At 43.8% G+C, this 25,957-nt stretch overlaps 1 long non-coding RNA gene across 1 annotated transcript in view; it reads right to left on the bottom strand.

Moving 5' to 3' along the window:
- Window positions 1–25,957, bottom strand: part of LOC127573512 (uncharacterized) — a 64,926-nt gene that overhangs the window by 17,854 nt on the left and 21,115 nt on the right. The window lies entirely within an intron of this gene.

Below are 25,957 nucleotides of genomic sequence, written 5' to 3'. Positions count from 1 at the left end.
CCAGAAATTTAATAGGGCTTTTCTGGACAATTTTGCCTCAGTAGTGACCATCATTGGGCATTGCTTGCTCAATTTGGTATTCCAAGATTAGGGCTACACTGGATGTTGCTCAGTCAGTCCTTACTTACCTTATCCCCATTGCACTGACCATCCTCCCCACTTTCCACCAGAGGCTTTGGCCTGAGCACAACTCTCCAACCGTCTAATCCCCTGGACTCTGAGATCCCTTTAAAACTCCTGACCTAGCAATCTCCCATTGTAGCCAGTGGGGGCCGCAATTTACTACCCTCCCAAACACCACACCCCAGAGTTTACTTCAATACCAGCTCCAACCATTGGTCTCAATAGTTCTTCCCTCTCCCTGACACATCAGTCTTCATTGTTTCTCCCCCTAGCTCCTTCCGCCCTCCCCTTCTCCCTGCACCTCACCAATAGACACAATACAATGTCAGATGCTTAGACTGCATCAGCCAAATTTAACTCGCTCCTCTGTGCTGAACTATCAAGTTGTCAATGAATATACTTTTCTTATGATGCTTCCCTGTTCAATTCTGGCCACTGTCTGTAAGGAATTTGTACGTTCTCCCCGTGACTGCGTGGGTTTCCTCCAGGTGCTCCGGTTTCCTCCCACATTCCAAAGACGTACAGGTCAGGAAGTTGTGGGCATGCTATCCTGGTGCCGGAAGCATGGCGACACTTGCGGACTGCCCCCAGAACACTCAATGCAAAAGATGCATTTCACTGTGTGTTTCAATGTTCATGTGACTAATAAAGATATCTTATCTTATAAGATTATTACTTGAACTCAATGCATGATCCAGCTAAAAATGCCTAACTACAAAATGCTTAAGTAAAATTTCAATATATGATTGCAATAGGAAATACATTCTTTTTAAATACTACTTCAGGCTGTTGTGGGAGTGGTGAAAACACAGCAATTAAAATATGGTATGAAATCATCTGAGGTATCATGTCTTGCTTAATGGCATCTGTAGTGTAGGTCATTAAAATGAAATTCTTTCAGTAGAACAAAGATACACAGTGCAATGAAGCCTTGAAGAAAATGAAAATGGTAATGCATCCTCAATTAAAAGATTTTGGACATGAAGTAAGTAAAAGCTGAAACTTTAGGTAACAAAAGCAATTTAAGAGGAACTTGAGGGGCAACTTTACTTTACACAAAGGATGGCATCTACGTGGAATTAGCTGTCAGAGGACGTGGTTGAGGCAGGTACAATAACAACTTTTAAAAGATAGTTACATGGACAGGTACATGGATAGGAAAAGTTTATAAGGTCATGGACCAAACACTGACAAATGGAACTAGCTTGAATGGGGCAGTTGGGCCAAAGGGCCTGTATGACTCTATGACTCTCTGAAAGCATCAACACTGGTTCAGGCTGAGAGTTTAAAAAATAACTGAGGCAGTACATTTATCTTGTGAAATGGAAATGGGCAAAGAGTGAGTCCACTTTCAGTCAGTTCTCAGTCTGAGTAACAACACAGGAAGAAAAGACTTGCATTTATGTGAAGCTTGCCGTGACTTCAGGATCAAAGCCATTAACAGGGAATGTGCTTTTTTTTAGTGTGTAAACACGATTATCGGGTAAGAAAGGAGTCAGTAAGTCATTACAGAAGGTCCCACAAATAATGTGATAATGAGCAAGTAGTGTGTTTCAGTGATGTTGTTTGAGGAATAAGTATCGATCAGATCATCAGAGAGAACTTCGCTTCTTTTCCTTGAAGTAGTCTCAGAGTCTTTTATGCTGACCCAAGGGTGGGAGGGAATGTGGGGAAGAAATGGGTCTCATCTGAATGGCAGTGCTTGTAGTAAGAAAGGCCATGGCTGTCAGATGACAGTGACAACACTACTGACCCCCATGGTCAGATGATAGCATTGCCCATCGGATCGGAAGCTACACCACTGTCAATCAAGGGCACGGCTCCGCCCCACCCATTAAGAGTGCACCTAAGGATTGGCTTGGTAACACACCTTTGTCTTGACCCTGAATCATTGGCTTGTTTGAATTACCTGAGCGGGCTCCACTCAGTTCCAGTCCTATAAAAGATGGTACACGTGGGCAGCTCTCTCTTTTTTCCGATTGCTGCCGGGGTCGAGACCACAGGTGAGATGGTGGGAGGGTGATATAAGATCTCCCGCAAGAAAGCCACTTTCTCTTGCGGGCCTGAACAGCAGGCCACCTTTGAAGCAGCCAAACAGGTGGTGGAGCAAGTCCTACCCCTCACCCCGTGACAGGAAGGGGTCCCCTTCAAGTTACAGGTCTCCGCTGGCAAGTCAGTGGCCGAGTGGAACCTCTGGCAGAAGGTCCAGGGGCGCAGAGTCCCGCTCGGTTTCTGGACCAAATCACTGCCTGAGAACACCACCCGCTACAGCTCCTTCGAACGCCAGCTGCTGGCCTGCTACCTGGCGCTCCTCGCAACCGAGAACCAAACCGGTACTGACCCCATGGTCCTTCGCCCCCACCTGCCCTTAATGCATTGGGTCAAGTCCCCCGACTCCACACACAAAGAGGGCAAAGCCCAAAGGTCCTCGATAGTGAAGTGGAAGTGGTGCAACGCAGACCGGCCAGAACCCAGTCTGGAAGGGGTCAGCTGCCTCCAATTGTTATAAGAAAGGTTCTTTTGGATCTCAAAGATAGAGGTATCTGGACACACAGTCTTTGTACTTTAAAAAGGAGAATTTTATTTACAAAGACAGACACGGGAACAGAATGAGAAGGAACAAATGCACACTCACATTCGGGTGATCCCGAAACGTGGGGAGAGTCACAACGGGACACGGGGTGAAGTGCACACACGCTCTCACACACACACACACACACACACACACACACACACACACACACACACACACACACACAAAACGAACTAGTACAAATGATCAGGGAATGAACAAATATGTTATCTGAACCCCCTGAATCTGGACAAACAAAGGCTCTACGCTACTGGGAATCTACTTAGGATGCTCCTAGACCCCTGTGGAAGTGCACCCTCTCACCTGTGGTCTCGACCCCAGCAGCAATCGGAAAAAAGAGAAAGAGCTGCCCACATGTACCATCTTTTATAGGGCTGGAACTGGGTGGAGCCGCTCAGGTAATTCAAACAAGCCAATGATTCAGGGTCAAGAACAAAGGTGTGTTACTAAGCCAATCCTCAGGTGTGCTCTTAATGGGTGAGGTGGAGCCAAACCCTTGATTAACAGTGGTGTAGCTTCCTACCCGATGGGCAATGCTATCATCTGACCATGGGGGTCAGTAGTGTTGTCACTGTCATCTGACAGCCATGGCCTTTCATACTACAGTGCTTCCGACTGTCCAGGGCTCCCTTAATTCTGAAACGTGAGCATCGGTCAGGAATGTAGGTTCTCAGTGTGAGGTTTGGACCCATATTAAAGGCACGATTGCCATGACTGAACCATTGCTGATACACCAAAGGCAAGTGGCTGCAATTGGCCATCCATGAGTCTCATTCTTCTGCACATCCACGTTGGAACCCAGAAACCCAAGACTTCTTAAAGCTCAGCTGGTGACTTCCTGCTCTTAATGATTTGCTCATTATTATAATTGAATTCATTTGTATTTTTTAACAAATTTAATCATTTCATTTGTTTTAATTACTTCAGTTGGTTTGAATAATTTTTAGATGTTCCGGTCAAAGACATTTCAGAACCCTTTGACAGTAATGAGTTGTCAACCAGTTCTGGGACAGGCCTTAGTAGACACTGCCTGAGCTATAGTCACCACTTGGAGCCCTCTCTGGCTTCTTGGACACTTCTTGGGTGTGGGGGTTGGCTCATCTGACAGTTGGCATCTGGAAAAGATATATCCAAGACTGAAGGGCAGTGCATCCAGAGAGAAAAGGGAGGTTAGGACAATGTGGCTCACAAGAGGCTTGGTCAAAAAGGTAGATTTTGAAGGAGAGATAGAGAGGTTTAAGGAAAGGATTCCAGCAGCTGAAAAAACAACTGTCAGTGGTAGAACAATTAAACTAGGGATCGGGACTAGACACAGGTATTCAAATTTGCCAGCCTTTGAAAGGACATACAATTGCATCTATAAGGTTATGGTGCATACACTTGCACAGTCTCACGTTTTTCCATTAGCAAGGAGATGTCTGTACCCCTTCTGCTCTCACATTGAACATAACCATCATGGGAGGGGATTAGACGAATGCAGATGATATTTCAGAGGATTCCTTAAGCTTTTCTTCAAAGAGAAACTTCTGAACTCTCTCACACATGGTCATTAATCAGATCTTTTCAATGCTTCCTGATGCAGCTGAACATATCATCGGATAGTGGGCATCAGCAGTTTAATTGCTTGCCAAGATGATTCTAGTATTGTATTGGCTAATCAATGTATTGACTTAATTGGTCAAATCTAAATTTTAAACAGCAATATGAAAGGGCTATACCTTCTGAAATTGCTAGCTGTTCCAAGAATTAATCCATGTGACTCCCTCCGGAGGAAATTTCACAGTGGATTAAAAACCTGGTGAAACAAAAGAATAGATTCCACAAGACAGCAGAAGCTATACTTCATGTTGACATAGAGCTTATCCAAGGCTACTGAGCACTCTCATGATGATCCTCATCAAACAACTGCAGTCTCTGAAATTCTATCACTAAATGATACAATAGAGTAATAAAACTTGATTTAGAAATGTCAGTAGTTCTTTCAGGGCTATGTGCATTGTGTTTTCACTGACGCTCAGGTTAATAGTCCATTTTTTACAAAGGATTTCAAAGTGGCAACAATGGGCCAATTTGATACTGAGAGAAAAGCCAAATTGTCCAATGTGATTATCATGTGCTCACAATAACTAATCACACTAACTCTCCTTGATGTTTTTAAATGACAAGTCTAACTGACAAGCCGCTAAATCCGGCATATAACACGTTTCCTAGAATGAGCATTAGTGACCAGGTGCTCAGGACATCCTCTCAAACATGGCTCAGATGTGAAACGTTAACACACCAGCACCTCTGCTTCCTCAGGTGGCTCAGGAAATTTGGCCCTGTTGACCCTCACCAGATGCTTGGTACGGCTACTGCTCTGCCTGAGACCACAAGAAATTGCAGAGAGTTGTGGACACAGCCCAGTCTGTCACAAAAATGAACCTCCACTCCTTGGACTCTCTACACTTCCCACTGCCTCCGGAAAGCAGCCAATATAATCAAAGACCCCTCCCACCCCGGACATCCTCTCTTCTCCCCCCTCCTACCAGAGAGAAGATACAAAAGCTTGAGAACACGTACCACCAGGCTCAAGGACAGCTTCTATCGCACTGTTATAAGACTCTCAAATGGACCTCTTGTACGATAAAAATATTGATCTCACAATCTACCTCGTCATGGCCATTGAACATAATTGTCTGCCTGCACTGCACTTTCTCTGTAGCTGTAACACTATATTCTGCATTCTGTTATTACTTTCTCTTTGTACAAGCTCAATGTACTTAATGTTTTATAAACTCTTGACTTCACAATCGACCTCATCATGGCCGTGCACCGTATTGTCTGCCTGCATTGCACTTTCTCTGTAACTGTAACACTTGTTATGGACTCAGTGAAAGTCCCTTTAAGATAGAGAGTGTGTGTATGTGTGTGTGGGGCGTGCTTACGTCAATAGAAGATAAAGGACGTAATGACGTTGTTGAAGAAGTCAGAATAAGAAGAAAGAGAGAGAGAGAAGGGAGAGAGACACCAGCCTGCTTGTTTTCTCTATCGATGGATGAGAAACAATAACTGTGTTTGCCACTGAAATCCATGTATGGAAGTTGGAAGTAATCCGGTGGAGTTCACTTTGTTGCTGACCTGTAGAAGGAAACAGGTATTTGTGTGTGGACGACCACGGTTCGGATGCTTTTCGGGGTGAGGAAGTCACTACCGAGTAAACACTGAAGTGTCGTTTGGGTTCCATCGAGGAACATTTGGATTTCGTATGTACTCTCTCTATGTTTTTCTACATCTACATCTTATCTTCAGACAACGGTGGCTGTTGAAGAAGCCCTTGCTCATGTTTCACCTTATGGCTTGCGGAACTGAACTTTAAGAACCATTCAGGAACTGGGAGTTTTGGACTTTGTCACACACACACACAAAGAGTTTAGTTTTGGGGTTAACGTTCGAGGTTTAACATTTTTGAATTCTAACATACTAACATTTTTACTTTTATTTTACGTATTATCATAAGTAGTGATTAATAAAATAGTTTTTAACACTGAATCATGCTCAGTGTGTTTCTTTTGTTGCTGGTTTGTGACACACTTTATTCTGCATTCTGTTATTGGTTTTCCTTTGTACTACTTCAATGTATGAACGTGATGAAATTATCTGTATGGATGACATGCAAAACAAAGTTTTTCACTGTGCCTCAGTATATGTGACAATAATAAACTAATTACCAAACAATGGAACAGAACATTAATACACAAAGTTACCTCTCCACCCAATGTTGCAACTCTAGGTTAATTCCTGACATTACGAATGGTAGTCTGGCACAGGATCTGAATATGGAACTTCTAGGTTTTAACCTTCTTGGAAAAACCCAGTCCAGCTTGGGTCAGAACAGATGTGGTCATTTACTCTGTGTGGAAAGTAAAACAAAAGGCTTATGACTCGAGCCATACCTATCAGATTAGGCTCCATTTTCTTATCCTAACTGATCCATTAGCCATGGCACTAACATCCACCCAGTCTGGGCTTGAAAAATCAATCAGCCTTTAATACTGCATGTTAATTCAATAATTGCTCGCACCAGTAACATCTGGCCAGGACTTTGTAATGAGTTGTTTTTAATTTCCAAATACATTTTATTCATAAAAATATATACAAGGAATACGAAATACAAAAATAAATGGTTTCGGGAGGAGTGGTCACCTAAATTGCATTGGCCTGATGACACTCCCAATAACTGGGGGCACACTCCAGCAACCCACCTAGGAGTGGAGGCCCAGGATAAATATTTACATTTAGTGCAGGATTGGTGCACAGCACTATCTGTCTCACCTCCCATGCATTTGAGAAAAAACAATTGAATATCAAACTTGCGGCAAGTCAGCCTCCTGGCTCATTATTCAATTTGTGGATGAGTGGTTGAATAAACCAGAATGGTTGGACCAACCAGAATGGTTGGACCAACCGGAGTGGTTGGGCGGGCACGGTAGTGTAGCGGTTAGTGTAATGCCTTACAGCGCCAGCGACCCGGGTTCAATTCCCGCCACTGTCTGTAAGGAATTTGTACGTTCTCTCCATGTCTGCGTGGGTTTCCTCCGGGTGCTCCGGTTTCCTCCCACTTTCGTATGGGTTAGGAAGTTGTGGGCATGCTATGTTGGCGCTGGAAGTGTGGCAACACTTGCGGGCTGCCCCCCAGAACACTCTACGCAAAAGATGCATTTCACTGTGTTTAGATGCACACGTGACTAATAAAGAAATCTTATCTTATAAAGTTCTGCAACCAGAGGAAATGTGCCAGAGTGGCTGTGGCTGACCATGAAACACTTTAAGTGCACACAGAATATGGAGTTCAGACACAAGGCTCATTGTGCAGGAGGCTGCTGACAATGCAAGGTAAATTTTATGCTGTGCACGATATTGAATGTGACCATCCACTCTGATTCAGCACAAATATTGATCAGGCACGGAGAAGGTGATCAGCCATCTGAATCAGGTAGAGATAATGGTAAAGTTGCTTGCAAGGTAGGAATACTAGAACGTGGAGAAAGACTGGAGCACAGAACTGATGGGTCCAATGGCCTGGTGCTACACTACAGCGCACTGTGACTTCATATTTCACACTTGCTATTTGTCAAGCTCAGTCAGGCATGAGAAAGATTTAACTTACATGAAGGAGCTTTGTGTAGAGTATAAACACTGACACAGACTAGCCATAAATGGCTAGTTTCCATGCCGTAATGTTTTGAAAGTCAGAATCAGAAGCAGATTTATTGTCACTGACATATTTGTTGTTTTGCGGCAGCAGTACAGTGCAGAGGCATACGAATCTATAAACTACAAAAATAAATAAATAGTGCAAAAAAAACATTGTGCTGTGAAGGAAAAGTGCGTTGGCACCGTGATAGGGCAGGCACGGTAGTGTAGCGGTTAGCGTAACGCTATTACAGTGCCAGCGACCCGGGCTCAATTCCAGCTGCTGTCTGTAAGGAGTCTGTACGTTCTCTCCGTATCTGCACGGGTTTCCTCTGGGTGCTCCGGTTTCCTCCCACATTCCAAAGATGTACGGGTTAGGAAGTTGTGGGCATAGTATGTTGGCGCCGGAAGTGTGGCGACACTTGCGGGCTGCCCCCAGAACACTCTACGCAAAAGATGCATTTCACTGTGTGTTTCATGTGACTAATGAAGATATCTTATCTTATCTTATTTGAGCTGTATTTTGAAAATGGCTGAGGGGAAGTTACAACACCACGGCCGGACATTCCTGGAATGACCAGCATCCCTGAAAACTGGAGGAGATCTTTCATTGGGCCTGTTTCTGTGTACCCAAAGACAGAAGCCAGGGATCATTAGAAATTGGGAGGACTGGGTAAAGCTTGTTTCAGACTCTACAGAGCCAAAGAAAAGCTTGAATGTCATGACTCCTATCACACTGCGAGTGGCCTCAACTTTTGTTGGTTAAAAGTTAAAAGAAGAATGTGACCAGATTTTCAGTGCCAGTTGCTAACTGGGCTGTTTCCCCCTCCACCAGCACTCACTGCCATTCGTTAAACCTTAACATCTGATAATCTCTAAGATAAGATAAAATAAGATCTCTTTATTAGTCACATGTACATCGAAACACACAATGAAATGCATCTTTTGCGTAGAGTTTTCTGGGGGCAGCCCGCAAGTGTCGCCACGCTTCCGGCGCCAACACAGCGCGCCCACAACTTCCTAACCCGTACGTCTTTGGAATGTGGGAGGAAACCGGAGCACCCGGAGGAAACACACGCAGACACACGGGGAGAACGTACTTACAGGCAGCAGGCGGGAATTGAACCCCGGTCTCTAACTTTTCCCAGTTTTGGTCATTGACCTGAAGCAGAAACTTGTGTCCTGATCCACTGATCGGTTCAGCATTTCCAGCATTATTTATTCTTAGATTGCCTCCATTTGCGATATTTTCTTGTACCATTGCTTTTATTCTTAGGTAATAGAACGGCCTCCTCCTGTTCCTATGTAACACCGCCATCCTGTGGCAGAAGAAAGAATGACATACATTCTTTCACAACACTTTTGCATTAGCTCTTAATGTTGAACTGGTAACTTCCAAAATTCTGTAAGTTTGCTGAAACAAAGCATTTATCTTTTGGAACAAATATATTAACACATTAGCTTATAACTAATTACCTTCGATCCAGTATTATATGAAGAACATAAACTTGTAAACTCCAATTGTTGTTAATGGAACCAGATTTCAGAAGCTACTATGTAGTGTGTTCATCATCACCAACTAGGGATCATTTTCTAAGCAAGTGTAATAATTAGATCTTGCAACTCAATGTGTCAGCTGACTGGTCTGCTTAAAGAAATAATGATAGCTTTAGAAATGATTTAAACTTCAAACTACTACATATTTTGTGGTAATGAAGTTAGTCATAGATAGACATTGAATTGCACAGCATAGGAACAGGCCCTTCGGCCCACCATGTCTGTGCTGACCATCATGACTATCTATACTAATCCTACTTGCCTGCATTAATTCCATGTCCCTCTGTGCCCTGATCATTCAACTGCCCTCAAGGTGCCTCTTAAATGTTGTTACTGTTCCTGCCTCCACTACCTCGTCTGGCAGCTCATTCCAGATCCCAACTACTCTTTGTGTGAAAAATTTACCCCTCATTTATTTGTGAATTTTTAGTGGGCTCATCAACACATTTAGAACTTCAACCAGATGACCCAACAATCCAATGTACCTTAAATATGAACTTAAAAGGCAACGTAATGGACGACCACCTCATACCACTTACCCACCAACAACAAGTTGCACTTGATAACATCTTTAGCAATAATGAAACTTCACAAGGCACTTCACATGAGCAGCACCAAGCAAAATGGTGTCGTGGTTAGCATAATGTGAAAGTCGACCTGCGCTGTAATAAAACAGACAACAGCAGAACCAAGGAACGTACGATTAATGAATTATTATTTAACGCTAGCGGGAGTGAGGGATACAGAGAAAGAGTAAACAGTGTAACCCGAGCTTTGTACTGATCCCCACTCAAGGATTTACATGTTTGTGTCCCTCCTTTTATACTTAATGTAAAGATGCCTACGTGCGGAGTTACACATACTTGGGCAGTTGCTTACAGCAAACTTTAGCAAAACAAGATATGCCTTAAGCACTTCTTTGTTTTACCCAAGCACCTGCACATCTTGTAGTCATAACTATAGTCACGCCATGGTTGAAGCAATAACAGCTGTACACCATCAACCCTTACATTTCCAGTTACCTTTTACAGTAACATTATTACAGCGCCAGCGACCCGGGTTCAATTCCAGCTGCTGTCTGTAAGGAGTTTGTACGTTCTCCCTGTGTCTGTGCAGGTTTCCTCCAGTTGCTCCAGTTTCCTCCCACGTTCCAAAGACGTACGGGTTAGGAAGTTGTGGGCATGCTGTGTTGGCACTGGAAGCGTGGCGACACTTGCGGGCTGCCCCCAGAACACTCTACGCAAAAGATGCATTTCACTGTGTGTTTTGATGTACATGTGACTAATAAAGATATCTTATCTTACGTTATCAAAATGTGACACCAAGCAACATAAGGCTATCAGAACAAATGACCAAAAGTAGACTTTAAGGAACACTTTGGAGGAGGAAAGAGGGAAACAGCAAGGCAGCAAGGTTTAAGGAGGGAACAGAGACACAAGAGACTGCAGATGCTAGAATCTGGAGCAACAAACAATCTGCTGGAGGAACTCAGCGGGTCGAGCAGCATCTGTGGGGGGGGGGGGGGGAAAGGAATTGTCGATGTTTCGGGTCGAGACCCTGCATCAGGACCGAGAGTGGAGATAGAAGATGGCCAGTATAAAGAGGAGGGGGGGAAGCGTGAGACAGGGGCCAGTAGGTGATTGGTGGACCGAGGAGGGGTGAAGGACGATAGACAGATAGAACCAGGTGGGGGAGGTTTGAGGCAGGTGAGCGATAGGTGGAAGCAGACGGAGAAGAAAAAAAAGATAAAAAGCAGCTTTCTCCATCTTCACCCTCCGCTCCCTCTCACCTGGCTCCATTTACCCCTTTTCTTTTCTATGCTTCCACCCATCAGAGGGGCTGGAGGGAGAGGATGAGGCTGAAGGATATAAACTTTAGGATGAACGTAACAAGTTTCAAAATGCATTTATTTTCAACGGCAATGGAACCATTCCCAGGAATTCCCTGCTTGATAAGTAAACCACATCATCTCAATCATTGGTGGTGCAAATTGAAGTTGCTGCCTTTACCCCAACTCAGACTGAGCATCATTATCATCAAGGAACTGTGCAATCTCAGTGATATCCAAACACAATTCATGTGCTTATATTACAGAGTTCTTCGTATCATGCAGAGTGCAGTATTAAAATAGTAGATTAATAAACCATTACCAGATAGGTACCTGCAATGCTGAGCAAGGACTGGGTTCCAAATGCCCTGATTATCATACACTTAACTGAAGCACACTTTCACTGGGATTAACAGAAGTGCTGAACTTTGGAAAATATTGCATGTGATTTATGTACAGGCATGTGCTCTGAAGGAGGTACTGTCAGGGAGCTGGGAGTCTAAGAAGAGAAATCACTAAAAGCTGCTGGACAGGTATATATAAAAAAACTGAAAATGGCAGAAGAAATGTTGTTTTGGTCTCATGTGGACCTGAATTAGAAGCAGTTGTAACTATAATAACTGTAGACAACTTGACTTAGGGGAACCACATTTAGTTCTGAATACTACATTTCAGGAAATATTGGCAAGGATGCAGCATAGATTCACCAGAGTTGGAGTTAAAGGGGTAACTAATGAGGACAGGTTGTACACAAGCCTTGGATTCCCTTGAGCACAGATTACGTTGATCTATTTGATGTATTTTCTGCTGAATAAAGAAATTGAAGGGATAGATATATAGAAACTATTTCCTCTGGAGTGGGAATCCAGTTCAAGTTGTTAGGTAAGAATGCCCCATTAGGTTTATCTTACCATAATATAATTTCCTTTTCCAGTTTTAAGCTCGCCAATAACTCAATGGGATGGAACTTGTAGGAAATGCCAGCATCTTCGTGCTGAACTGTTAGTACTTCCCCCTGTTAAGTGTTAGGAAGTTTGAGGCTTCACACTAAGACAAACAAGGAGTCCATCAGTGAAGCATAAGCGAGCTGCAATTTCCCAGCACTTATCATAAAACAGTCACAGACATTCGGCCCATCGTACCCATGCTGGGCCTCTGCCAGATCAAGTTACAACTCCAGGCCCTTTCTCCATAGCCTTGCAAACCCACCTTCACCATGCATTTATCCAATGTCCTCTTGAAGGCCACAACGGAACCTCCACCACATCTGCAAGCAATGTGCTCCAGATTCCAATCCACGCTGAGTAAAAATGCTTGTCCTCATGCTACTCTTAACTCTCTCCCTCTCTTATTTTATACCTGTGTTCCGACTGCTGCACCAATGGGAACAGCCTCCCACTATCCAGACCCCTCAGCATTGTATATTCTTCTATCAAATCTCCCCTCAGTTTTCTCTTCCAAAAAAAACTGCTCCACCTCTCGAATCTATCATTTCATCTCCTAGAAATCTTTTCAGGATCCTCTTAATTGCCTTCTCATCCTTCCTATAATGTGTAACCAGAACTACACACAATATTTCAGTGGAAATGGAACCAGTATTTTATAAAGGTTTGGCATGATTTCTCTTTGCCAAATTACTCCATGACTCAATAAAGTCCAAAATTGAGTCTGCCTTTTTAACCACCTTCTCAACTTACCCTGCCGCTTTGGATGATTTGTGCCCACGTACCCACGTACCCACAGATCTCTCTGGTCCTGCACCACTTTTAGAACAGTAATCTTTATTCTGTATTGCCTCGCATTCTTCCTAATACAGAGACACAAGAGATTCTGCAGCTGTTGCAATCTGGAGCAACACGCACAAACAGTGCTGGAGGAACTCAGCAGGTCAGGCAGCACCTATGGAGGGAAATAAACTATTTATTTCACCCATAGGTTTTCCGTTAAGCCAGAATTGAGGCAAAGATTTTTCTTTTATGAAGTTGTGAGTCTTTGGAATTCTCTTCCTCAAAGGGTGATAGCAGCAGAGATGTTGAATATTGTTAAGGCTGATTTAAGTAGGTTCTTGATAAGCAAGGCAGGTGAAACATTACCAGGGGTGGGCAGGAACGTAGAGCTGAGGTTACAACCAGATCAACCAGAATCTTACTAACAACAAAGTGGACTCAAGAGGCAAAGTGGCTTAATCTTGCTCCTAATTGATATGTTTGTATGTATTTAAATTTGAAAATTAGGTATAAGTAAATTAAAGTGCAAGAGTCATTGAGCTTGAAATTGATATTGGTCACTGGCATATACCCTGAAAAGAAAGGCAAGTTGAGCAAGGGAGGAGTTGGATGCAGACCATGAGCGGTGAGAGCAGGTTAGAAAGAGACAGCTTAAGGTGATGACATTTTCTAGACTGTGTGAAAGCATGAACTGTTATCAATGTAATGGAGAAAGGTGTCAGGAATCTGTGTAAAGCTAGTCTTTGACAGTTTGACAGTCAGACAAGTAGGGCCTCACCAATAGTAGCAACTTGTCTCAGTGTTTTTACAGAACTATTGATGAAATGTGATGATGACAATGAGAAATGAACATTTATAGGCTTCCTTCATGAGTCTATCACTGAGCCACAGGGTGAAGGAAATGTTACATACCACATGAAGCTGGTCATAAAGGTACTGTTACTAACATCAGTACTGAAAAATATGTTAGTGTAGCGGTCGCTACCGTGGAATGAACACAAGACACTAGTCGTAGAGTTTCAGAACAGAACTGGTTTATTTTCCCGCCTTGCTCTGGCCTTTTAAGAGAGCCTGTTCCCGCCCACTCAAAACGGCAATGACGTATACGCCACGTCATCAAACCTTTCCCACGCGGGGGTTCTCCCTGCCGCTTGGGGAAGATGAAGGCCCACCGCCATCTTGGGCCTCACCGCTTCAACGACGCACGACCCGACCGCCGAGCCAGTTCGCTTGCTCGGACGGTGAGCCGCTACATTAGTATCAAATTTGTTACATAAATATTATTGTTAATGATTGATGAAATGTATGGTAACAATTATATCGAAATTAATAATAATGTTGATAATTTTGATTTGCTTGATGTTGCAAAACGGTGGTTTACTACAATATGATTCTGATCCAATTAATGTTTGAGAAAAATGTTTTATTAAGCAACTGTTAACCAGGAGAAAACAGTTTGTTCTATTAATGTAAACACAACCTCGTAGCCCTACTGCTAACAGAGACCCCTAGCAAAAGCAAATTTTTTTTTTAAAGAGTTGGCAAGAGCCCTTAATGTCGTTCGTGACCACAGCTCAAAAGGGAAGTCCGCTCAGTCGATCCAAGAAACAAACAGTGCCCAACCAAATACACAAGAAATGCTGGAGGAACTCAGCAGGTCAGGCAGCAGCTATGGAGGGAAATAAACTGTCGACGTTCCGGGCCAAGACCCTTCATCAGTACTCAAGCAAAACGGTGTTTTTTACATTCCTTCTGCTGTTCTGGATTCCTGGCAACAGTGAAAGTACTTTCTCTGTTCATGACCTTTAGCACCACTCACAATCCTAATCCTAATCCAAACCTGTGGAAGATCTCGTTCTTGTAGACGTGATCAAACAACTTCCTGTCACATGACAATCATTAAGCAAACAAGCTGCAATTAACAATTTAATTAACACCACTGCTAAAAACCACTGGTGAAACAGTTAGTTAAAGCATTAATAAACTAAGTAGAATGTAAAATATCATTCATAATATCAGGGCGGGCACGGTAGTGTAGTGGTTAGCCTAACGCTTTACAGCGCCAGCGACCCGAGTTCAATTCCGGCCGCTGTCTGTAAGGAGTTTGTACGTTCTCCCCATGTCTGCGTGGGTTTCCTCCGGGTGCTCCGGTTTCCACCCACATTCCAAAGACGTATGGGTTATGAAGTTGTGGGCATGCTATGCTGGCGCCGGAAGCGTGGCGACACTTGCAGGCTGTCCCCAGAACACTCTACGCAAAAAGATACATTTCTCTGTGTATATGTGACTAATAAAGATATCTTATCTTATTCTAAGCTGATTACAAAATTCTGCCTCACACTACACTTCATCTGAATTCAGTAAGATCATGGGTGCAATGTCTTCATAAAGCATTAATGCACAGTTCATGCACATTTGGACCAGGAGCTTTGAAAAGATGTGAGCCTCTGTGCTTGTGCTGAGTTTCACCTTGCAGGAATCTAAAAGAGGCACATTTGCAAATTGTTAATAGTGGGTTGGCTAATTAACAGCAGCCAATAAAAAGAAGGTAGGGTCAAGTGGAGTAGCCATTGTCTTGGCAAAGCAGCCAGCATAATCAAAGACCCCACCCACCCAGGACATTCTCTCTTCTCTCCTCTCCTCTTCCATCGGGTAGAAGATACAGGAGCCTGAGGGCACGTATCACCAGACAAACACAGCTTCTACCCCACTGTGATAAGACTATTGAACGGTTCTCTTATACAATGAGATGGACTATGACCTATGACCTCTCAATCTACCTTGTTGTGACCTTGCACCTTATTGCACTGCACTTTCTCTGTAGCTGTGACACTTTACTCTGTACTTTACTGTTTTTACCTGTACTACATCAATGCACTCTGTACTAACCCAATGTAACTGCACTGTGTAATGAATTGACCTGTATGATCGGTTTGTAAGACAAGTTTTTCACTGTACCTCGGTACAAGTGACAATAATAAACCAATACCAACCAACAGAGTGGGGAATTGAGGCTTTGGTGAGAGGAGTCAGAGGCTAAGGTAAGTCTCTGGTAAGTTTCTTCTTTCTTTGATTTTTCCTTTAGTGCCAGGCTAGAGTAGTTAGAATTGCTCTAGGGTCAGTGGTGTGTTTGTCTTGTGAGATGTGGGAGTTCTGGGAGACCTCCAGTCTCCCTGATAGCTACATCTGCACGAGGTGCATCCAGCTGCAGCTCCAGTTCCCTAACACAGTTCTGTAAGGAGCTGCAGCTGGATGACCTTTGGCTCCTACGGGAGAACGAGGAGTACATAGATAAGAGCTACAGGGAGACAGTCACTCCTAAGCTACAGGAGGTAGGTAGCTGGGTGACTGTCAGGAGAAGGAAGGAGAATAGCAGGTAGTGCAGAGTACCCTGTGGCCGTTCCCCTCAGTAATAGGTATACCACTTTGGATAGTATTGGGGTGACGACCTGCCAGAAGAAAGCCTCAGTGACCAGGTATCTGGCACTGAGCCTGGTCGTGTGGTGCAGAAAGGAAGGGGGGAGAAAAGGAGAACGGTAGTGATAGGGGATTCTATAGTAAGGGGGTAAGACAGGAGATTCTGTAGACGTGAAAGAAACTCCCGAATGGTGTGTTGTCTCTCTGGTGCCAGGGTCAGGGATGTCTCGGATCAGGTCCACAGCATTCTAAAGGGGGAGGGTGAACAGCCAGAAATCGTGGTACATATTGGTACCAATGACATAGGTGGGAAAAGAGATGAGGCCCTGTAGAGGGAATATAGGGAGCTAGGTAGGAAGCTGAAAATCAGGACCTTAAGGGTAGTAATCTCTGGATTGCTGCCTGTGCCATGTGCCAGTGAGGGTAAGAATAGGATGATTTGGCAGATGAATGTATGGCTAAGAAATTGGTGCAGGGGGCAGGGTTTCAGATTTGTGGATCATTGGGATCTCCTCTGGGGAAGGTATGACCTGTACAAAAGGGATGGGTTACACCTGAACTGGAAGGGGACAAATATTCTTGCAGGCAGGTTTGCTAGAACTGTTGGGGAGGGTTTAAACTAGTTTGGCAGGGGGATGGGAACCAGAGTGATAGGTCAGAGGTTGGTGCATTTAGGGTAGATGCCTCGTGTAGGAAGACTGAGGAAGGATATGCATTTGAAAGGGCAAAATTGCAGTCAGTTGGATGGGTTGAAGTGTCTACTTTAATGCGAGTAGTATCAGGAACAAGGGTGATGAACAGAGCATGGGTAAGTACATGGAATTACAACGTTGTGGCCTTTACAGAGACTTGGCCGTCACAAGGGCAGGAATGGCTGCTGGATATTCTGGGGTTTAGATGTTTCAGAAGGGACAGGGATGGAGGTAAAAGAGGCGGGGGAGTGGTTTTGCTGATCAGGGACAGTGTCACAACTGTAGAAAGGGAGGACGTCCTGGAGGGATTGTCCACTGAGTCAGTTTGGGTGTAAGTCAGAAACAGGAAGGGAGCGATCACTATTCTACACACCAGCCCCCCCCCCCCCCCCCCAATAACAGCAGAGACATTGAGGAGCAGATTTTGGAGAGGTGCAAAAATAACAGGGTTGTTGTCATTGGTGACTTCAACTTCCCTAATATTGATAGGCACCTTCTTAGTGAAAAGGGGATAGATGGAACAGAGTTTGTTCCGTATGTACAGGAAGGATTCCTGACACGGTATGTGGACAGGCCGACTAGAGGAGAGGCCATACTGGACCTGGTACTAGGCAATGAGCCTGCTCAGGTTTCAGATCTCTCAGTGGTGGAGCATTTTGGAGACAGTAACCATAACTCCTTGACCTTTACCATAGCCTTGGAGAGCGATAGGAGCAGACAATATGGGAAAGTATTTAATTAGGGGAGGGGGAATTATGAGGCATGAATTGGGAGTGTAAATTGGGAACAGATGTCTTGGAAGTCCACATGGAAATGTGGAGGTTGTTTTAGTGAGTATTTGCATGGGGTTCTGATAGGTTTGTTCCATTGAGGCAGGGTAAGGGTGGTAGAGTGAAGGAACTGTGGTTGACAAGAGATGTAGAATATCTTGTCAAAAGGAAGAAAAAAGCTTATCTAATGTTTAGAAAGCAAGGATCAGGCAGAGCTCTGGAGAGTTACAAAGTAGCCAGGAGGGAGCTTAAGAATGGACTTAGGAGAGCTAGAAGAGGGCATGAGAAGGCCTTGGCGAGTAGGATTAAGGAAAACCAAGGTGTTCTACACGTATGTGAAGAATAGGAGGATGACTACAGTGAGGGTAGGACTGATCAGGGATAAGAGGAAACATGTGCCTGAGTCAGAAGATGTAGGGGAGGTCCTCAATGAATACTTTGCTTCAGTATTCACCAGTGAGAGAACTTGATGTTTGTAAGGATGGTGTACAACAGGCTGATATGTTAGAGTATGTCAATGTGAAGAAAGGATGTGCTGGAATTTTTGAAAAACATTAGGATAGATAAGTCATGGGGCTGGATGGGATATATCCAAGGTTACTTCAGGAAGTGAGGGAAGAGATTACTCTGCCTTTGGCAATGATCTTTGTGTCCTCACTAGTCACAGGAGTAGTGCCAGATGACTGGAGGGTGGCAAATCTTGTTCCTTTGTTCAAGAAAGGGAGTAGGGATAACCCTGGGAATTACAGACCAGTGAGTCTTACTTCAGTGGTGGCTAAATACTGGAGAAGATTCTTAGACAGGATTTATGAATATTTGGAAAAGCATAGGCTGATTGGGGACAGTTAGCATAGCTTTGTGAGGGGCAGGTTGTGCCTCACGAGCCTGATTGAATTCTTTGAAAATGTGACAAAGCACATTGATGAAGGTAGAGCAGTGAATGTGGTGTACGTGGATTTTAGTAAGGCATTTGATAAGGTTTCTCATGGAAGGCTCATTCAGAAAGTCAGGAGGCAAATGCCCCGACTAATGAAGGCCAACACACCATAGGCCTTCTTAACAACCCCATCGACTTGCGCGGCAACTTTGAGGGATCTATGGACATGGACGCCAAGATCCCTCTGTTCCTCCACATTGCTAAGAGTCCTACCATTAACCTTGTATTCTGCCTCAAGTTCAGTCTTCCAAATGTATCACTTCACACATGTCCGTGTTGAACTCCATCTGCCACTTCTCAGCCCAGCTTTGCATCCGATCAATGTCCTGTTGTAACCTACAGCAATCTTCTACACTAGCCACAAACACAACCTTTGTGTCATCTGCAACCTTACTAACCCACCCTTCCACGTCCCTCATCCAAGTCATTTATAAAATCACAAAGAGCAGGGGTCCCAGAACAGATCCCTGCGGAACACCGCTCCTCACTGACCTCCAGACAGAATACGATCCATCTACCGCCACCCTGTGTCTCTATTGGTAAGCCAATTCTGAATCCACACAGCCTAGTTTCCCTGGGTTATCCCTACTCCCTTTCTTGAACAAAGGAACAAGATTTGCCACCCACCAATTCCTGGTAATGTTGCAGCTCTATAGAACTCTGGTTAGACCACACTTGGAGTATTGTGTTCAGTTCAGGTCGCCTCATTATAGGAAGGATGTGGAAGCTTTGAGAGGGTGCAAGAGGAGATTACCACTATGGCTGCCTAGATTGGAGAGCATGTTTTAGGAGGATAGGTTGAACGATTTAGGGCTTTTCTCTTTGGCGCAAAGGATGATGAGAGGTAACTTGATAAGGGTGTACAAGATGATAAGAGGCATAGATCGAGTGAAGTCAGACTTCTTCCCAGGGCGAAAATGGCTAACACAAGAGGCATAATTTTAAGGTGATTGGAGGAAGGTATAAGGGGGTGTCAGAGGTAAGTTTTTTTTAGAGTTGTGAGTGCATGGAACACACTGCCGGCAGTGGTGGTAGAGGCAGATACATTAGGGACATTTAAGAGACTCTTAGGTGGGCACATGAATGATAGGAAAATGGAGGGCTATGTGGGAAGGAAGGGCTAGATAGATATTAGAGCAGGATAAAATGTCAGCACAACATTGTGGGCCAAAGGGCCTGTACTCTGCTGTAATGTTCTATGTTTTATTAAACTGGTCACATTTTAATTGCAATACAGAACACTTAACCTATATACATGTTGAGTCTGCAAACTCCTGCTACTTACTGGTTCATTGTTAGAGTCAGGTGGTGTCACAGCACTGTACTGTCCAACAAGATTACAGCATGTCCACATGTATAAGTGTGCAATATACCCTTTCATATAGATGAACTGCAATAAGTAATCTTTTTGGCCTCAACTCAACTTTTCTGCCCATTCCTCATAAACCTTCATTCCTATATAGACAAGAAACCCCCCCCCCCCCCCCATTTATGTAATGGCTCAGCCTCCACAGTTCTGAAATCGAGAATTGCTAAAATTCAGAGCCTTCTGACAGAAGAAGCATCTCTTCATCTTCATTGTAAAACTAAACTTATCTGCTTGTACAAGATCCATATCCTCCCATTCCCAGCAAGTTCATGTGCCTGTCTAAATGCCTCTCGAACACCAATATTGGATCTGCTCCCAACTCCAACCCGAGCAGTGGGTTCCAGGCACTCTTGGGCCATCCCTTATTCTAAAGCATACAAGCTTCAGAAAGTACAAAGGCAACATTAAGTAATGACTTGACACACATATCTTGCATTATTTAATAAAACTATGTGGGGAATGTTAATTGTTTTAATTTACCTTCCATCAGTGTACAGTAGTTTCTAGAATTAAAGAATGGGGATTATAATCAGGTAGTATGGCAGCACCTGACTGTTGCTAGGACTTGTGTAACCTCATAATATGCTTCGTAAATGTTCCTTGTTTATTATGTTACATGCCATGTGATTGCCTTCAGGGCCACAAATAGCGGAACAAAATCATTACTCCAGACTACTTTTACCTGGGACCAGCTGTATGGTGGTATCATGATGGTTATGTTATTGGACCTGTGATTCAATTCAAATCTCATCTTGGCAGCCAGGTAACTTAAATTCAGTTAATTAAATAAAGGTGATCACCATAAGTACAGGCATTCTGTAAAACAAAAATCTAGATGGCTAATGTTCCACTAGGAAGTAATTCTATTGTCCTTATCTGGCCTTTGTGACTCTAGAACCATTGTAATGTGACTGACCGCCTCATTGAATGTCAGTTGCTCTCTGACTTGGCAGTAGGTTGAAACCACACAACTAGGGATGGGCTCTAAAACAGTGGCCTTGTTGCTCATCTGCAAAACAAAAAGACAACTAACCGTTCAAAATAATAAAAGAAAACTCTCAGGTGAAAGCAGAATTGGTCTTGATAGGGAAAAAAAAAATAAATGCATATTTTTTCATAGAACTATTGAACAGTTTCAGCACAAAAGGAGGCCTCAGTTAATCAAATACTTGCTGGCTCCTGCTAATTAGTCCCAATCCCGTGCTCTCACCAAAGCCAATCTTTCTCAAGTGCCTATCCAATTCTCCATTTTTATACATAAGAATGTCTTCTTAACTAGGAATAAAGCTCGATAATTCTGTCTTGATGTTCATTCAGATTGCTGTCCATGTAGCAACTCCCTACCTTAACCCAGTAAGGGATGCCAATTCAGAGGATAATTTAAGTCTCATTAAGGTAGCTATGATCAACTGTGTTTTGTTTTGGGTCTGGGGTCACAAAGGCCAGATAAGGACAACAGAGAGGAGACACAAGAGACTGCACATGCTGGAATCAACACAAAAGCACTAGAGGAGCCCAGTGGGTCAGGCAGCATCTATGGAGGGAAATGGACAGTCGATGTTTCGGGTCAAGACCTGACGAAGGGTCTCGACTGGAAATATCGGCTGTTCATTTCCTTCCATGGATGCTGCCTGACCCACTGAGTTCCTCCGGTTCCTTTGTGTGTTGCTAAGGACAACAGATCTACTTGAAGAATAGCAGTGATCCAGATAGTTATTTTTAAACAAAATTCCAGTACTTTCACTGTGATTGTTTTACTTAATTAACAGAATTTAAATTATCCATCAACTATGATAGCATTTTAATGGAATTACTCTTTCTTTAACTCCTTTACCATCTAACGTTTCCTTGTTCAGTTTTTACTTGTAAATCACTTCAGGATGCTGTGAAGTCGTGAAAAAGATTGCCAGAATTCTATGTTGTCCCGTTTGTCAATAGTTCCAGCTGCTGTATTCCTGTTCATTCTGCCAACTTAAACACTAACTTCTCTTTGCTTCAATGCTACGTAAGGTAATTAAATCAACAGAGAATATGTGTGATACTGAAAGCAATTCTTATCCAACAAATCTGCTGTATTTAACAGAACAGAATAGACATGAACAAATTATGCAATATGTCGTCACACTGCATTATTCCAACTCTCATTAGTCTCATTCCCGTGTGGTTTCACAAATTTTCAAGGAACATGCATAATTATTGTTCACCCTAGTTATCGAATGACAACAAAGACATTGTGCTTTTATCCATAATTAAGGCTTGATAATCTGAGAGAATTTATTGGCCAACATGAAATTAAGTTACAGAGATTTAAGGTCTGCACTAATTTGTATGGCATTTGAAAAATAACTGGAAAAAAAAGTTGAATTTAGCAGCCACTTGATGTATACCATTTGTATGAGGATATAGAACATAGAACAGTACAGCACAGTACAGGCCCTTTGGCCCATGATGTTGTGCCAAACTATATGAACACCTCCTCCATGATCAATCTGACCCTTCCCTCCTGCACAGCCCACAACCCTCCATTTTCCTACTTCCATGTGCCTCCCTAAGAGCCTTTTAAATGTCCCTATTGTATCAGCCTCTACCGCCACCCCCGGCAGTGTGTTCCGGGCACCCACCACTCTCTGTGTAAAGAACCTACCTCTGTCATCTGAACATTCCTCCTCTGATCTTAAACTGATGTCCTCTTGTATTGGCTATTACTGCCCTGAGGGAAAAGGTGCTGGCTGTCCACTCTATCTATGCCCATCATAATCTTATACATCTCTGTCAAGTCGCCTCTCATCCTGTGTATCTCCAAAGAGAAAAGTCCAAGCTCGCTCAACCTTTCCTCACAAGACATGTCTCTAATCCAGGCAGAATCCAGGTAAATCTCCTCTGCACCCTCTCTAAAGCTTCCACATCCTTCTTATAATGAGGTGACCAGAACTGAACACAATAGTCCAAGTGTGGTCTAACCAGAGTTTTATTGAGCTGCAAACATTACCTCGTGGTTCTTGAACTCGATCCTCCAATGAATGAATGCCAGCACACCATACACTTTCTTAACGACCCTATCAACTTGTGTGGCAACTTTGAAGGATCTATGGACTTGGACCCAAGATCCCTCTGTTCCTGCACACTGCTCAGAATTCTGCCTTTGACCTTATACTCCTCCTTCATATTTGTTCTTCCAAAAGCGTATCAATTCACACTTTTCCAGATTGAACTCCATCTGCCACTTCTCCGCCCAACTCTGCATCCTGTCTATATCCTGTTGTAACCTACATTAACCTTCTACATTATCCATAACCCTTCCAACCTTCGTTTCATCTGCAAACTTACAAACCCATCCCTCCACTTCCTCATCCATCACTTATCAAAATCACAAAGTAGGGGAACCAGAACAGATCCCTGCAGAACACCACTGGTCACCGACCTCCAGGCAGAATATTCTCCATCTACTACCACCCTCTGCCTTCTGTGGGCAAGCCAATTCTGAACCCACACAGCCAAGTTTCCATGGATCCCATGCCACATGACTTTCTGGATGAGCCTATCATGAGGGACCTTGTCAAACGCCTTACTAAAATCCATATACATCACATCCGCTGCTCTACCTTCATCTATTTGTTTTGTCACGTCCTCAAAAAACTCAATTAGGCTCATGAGACACGATCTGCCCCCTCACAAAGCCGTACTGACTGTCCCTAATCAGCCTATGCTTCTCCAAATGCTCATAAATCATGTCCCCAAGAATCCTCACCAATAGCTTGCCACCACTGATGCAAGACTCACTGGTCTATAATTCCCAGGATTATCCCGATTACTTCTCTTGAACAAGGGAACAACATTAGCCATTCTCCAATCCTCTGGTACAACTCCTGTGGCCAGAGAAGATGAAAATATGATTGTCAATGCCCCAGCAATCTCTTCGCTTGCCTCCTGTAATAACCTGGGCTATATACTGTCCCGTCCTGGGGACTTAGTTATTCTAATATTTTTCAGAAGCTCCAACACCTCGTTCTTAACCTCAACATGCTCCAGCACATTAGCCTGTCCTACAATGACCTCACATTCATCAAATTCTCTCTCCCTAGTGAACACTGAAGCAAAGTATTCATTAAAGACCTCCCCTACCTCCTCCGCCTCCAAGCACATGTATCCCCCTTTATCCCCTTATCCCTCACTCTAGTCACTCTCCTGTTCCCCATATACATGTTGAACATGTTGGGGTTTTCCTTAATTCTACTTGCCAAGGCCTTCTCATGTCTCCTTCTAGCTCTCCTAAGTCCCTTCCTAAGCTCCTTCCTGGCTACCTTATAATTCTCAAGAGCCCTGCCTGATTTTTGTTTCCTAAACCTCAAGTATGCTTCCTTCTTCCTCATGACTAAATATTTCACCCCTCTGGTCAACCATGGTTCTTTTACCCTACCATCCTTTCCCTGTCTCAGTGGGACAAACCTATCCAGAACTCCATGCAAGTGGTCCCTAAACAGCCTCTACATTTCTTCTGTGCATTTCCCTGAGAACATCTGTTCCCAATTGATGCTCCCAAGATCCTGCCTAATACCACCGTAATTAGCCCTCCCTTAACTGAAAACTTTCCTATATTGTCTGCTCCTATCCCTGTCCATGGCCAAGCAAAAGGTCAGGGAGTTGTAGTCACTATCTCTGAAATGCTCGCCCACCCAGAGGTCTGTCACCTGACCAGGTTCATTGCCTAGTACTAGATCCAGTATGGCCTCTCCTCTTGTCGGCCTGTCCACATACTGTGTCAGAAATCCTTCCTGGACATACCTAACAAATTCTGTCCCATCTAAACCTTTTGCACTAAGGATGTGCCAATCAATATTTGGGAAGTTGCAGTCTCCCAATGACAACATCCTTGTTACTTTGGCACCTTTCCAAAATCTGCCTACTTATCTGTTCCTCAGTGTCTTGGTGGCTATTGGGGAGCCTATAGAATACTCCCAATAGAGTGATTGCTCCCTTCCTGTTTCTAACTTCTGCCAACACTAACTCAGTAGACGATCCCCCCATGATGTCCTCCCTTTTTACAGCTGTGATACTATCCCTGATTAGCAATGCCATGACTCTCCCAACTTCTTCTACCTCCTTCCCTATCTCTTTTGAAACATTGAACCCCCAAAACATCAAGCAGCCAATCCTGCCCTTGTGACAGCCAAGTCTCTGTAATGACCACAACATTGTAATTCCATGTACTGATTCATGCTCTGTGTTCAGCATTCATATTCTTAGTACTTCTTGCATTAATGTAACCCATCCCTTTTGTACAGGTCATACCTTCCCCAGAAGAGATTGTAGTGATCCACAAATCTGAAACTCTGCCCCCTGCATCAACTCCTCAGCCACGCATTCATCTGCCATATCTTCCTATTCTTACGCTCACTGGTGCATGGCACAGGCAGCAATCTAGAGATTACCACCCTTGAGGTTCTGCTTTTCAGCTTCCTTCCTAACTCCCTACATTCCCTCTTCAGGATATCAGCCCTTTTCCTATCTATGTCGTTGGTACCAATGTGTACCACGACTTCTGGCTGCTCTCCCTCCCCCTTGAGAATGCTGTGGACTCGATCCGAGACGTCTCTGACCCTGGTACCTGGAAGGCAACATACCATCCGAGAATCTCGTTCTTGTCCACAGAATCTCCTAACTGTTCCCCTAAGCGATGAATCCCCTATCATTACCTCAGCTCTCTTCTCCCCCTTTCCCTTGTGTCACAGAGTCAGACTCAGTGCCAGAAACCTGGCCGCTGTGGCTTCC

This window comes from Pristis pectinata, chromosome 8 (genome assembly GCF_009764475.1).
Source record: "Pristis pectinata isolate sPriPec2 chromosome 8, sPriPec2.1.pri, whole genome shotgun sequence".
NCBI classification, from domain to species: domain Eukaryota; kingdom Metazoa; phylum Chordata; class Chondrichthyes; order Rhinopristiformes; family Pristidae; genus Pristis; species Pristis pectinata.
Note: the sequence above shows the minus strand (reverse complement) of the source record. Positions and strands in the feature narration are given on the sequence as shown.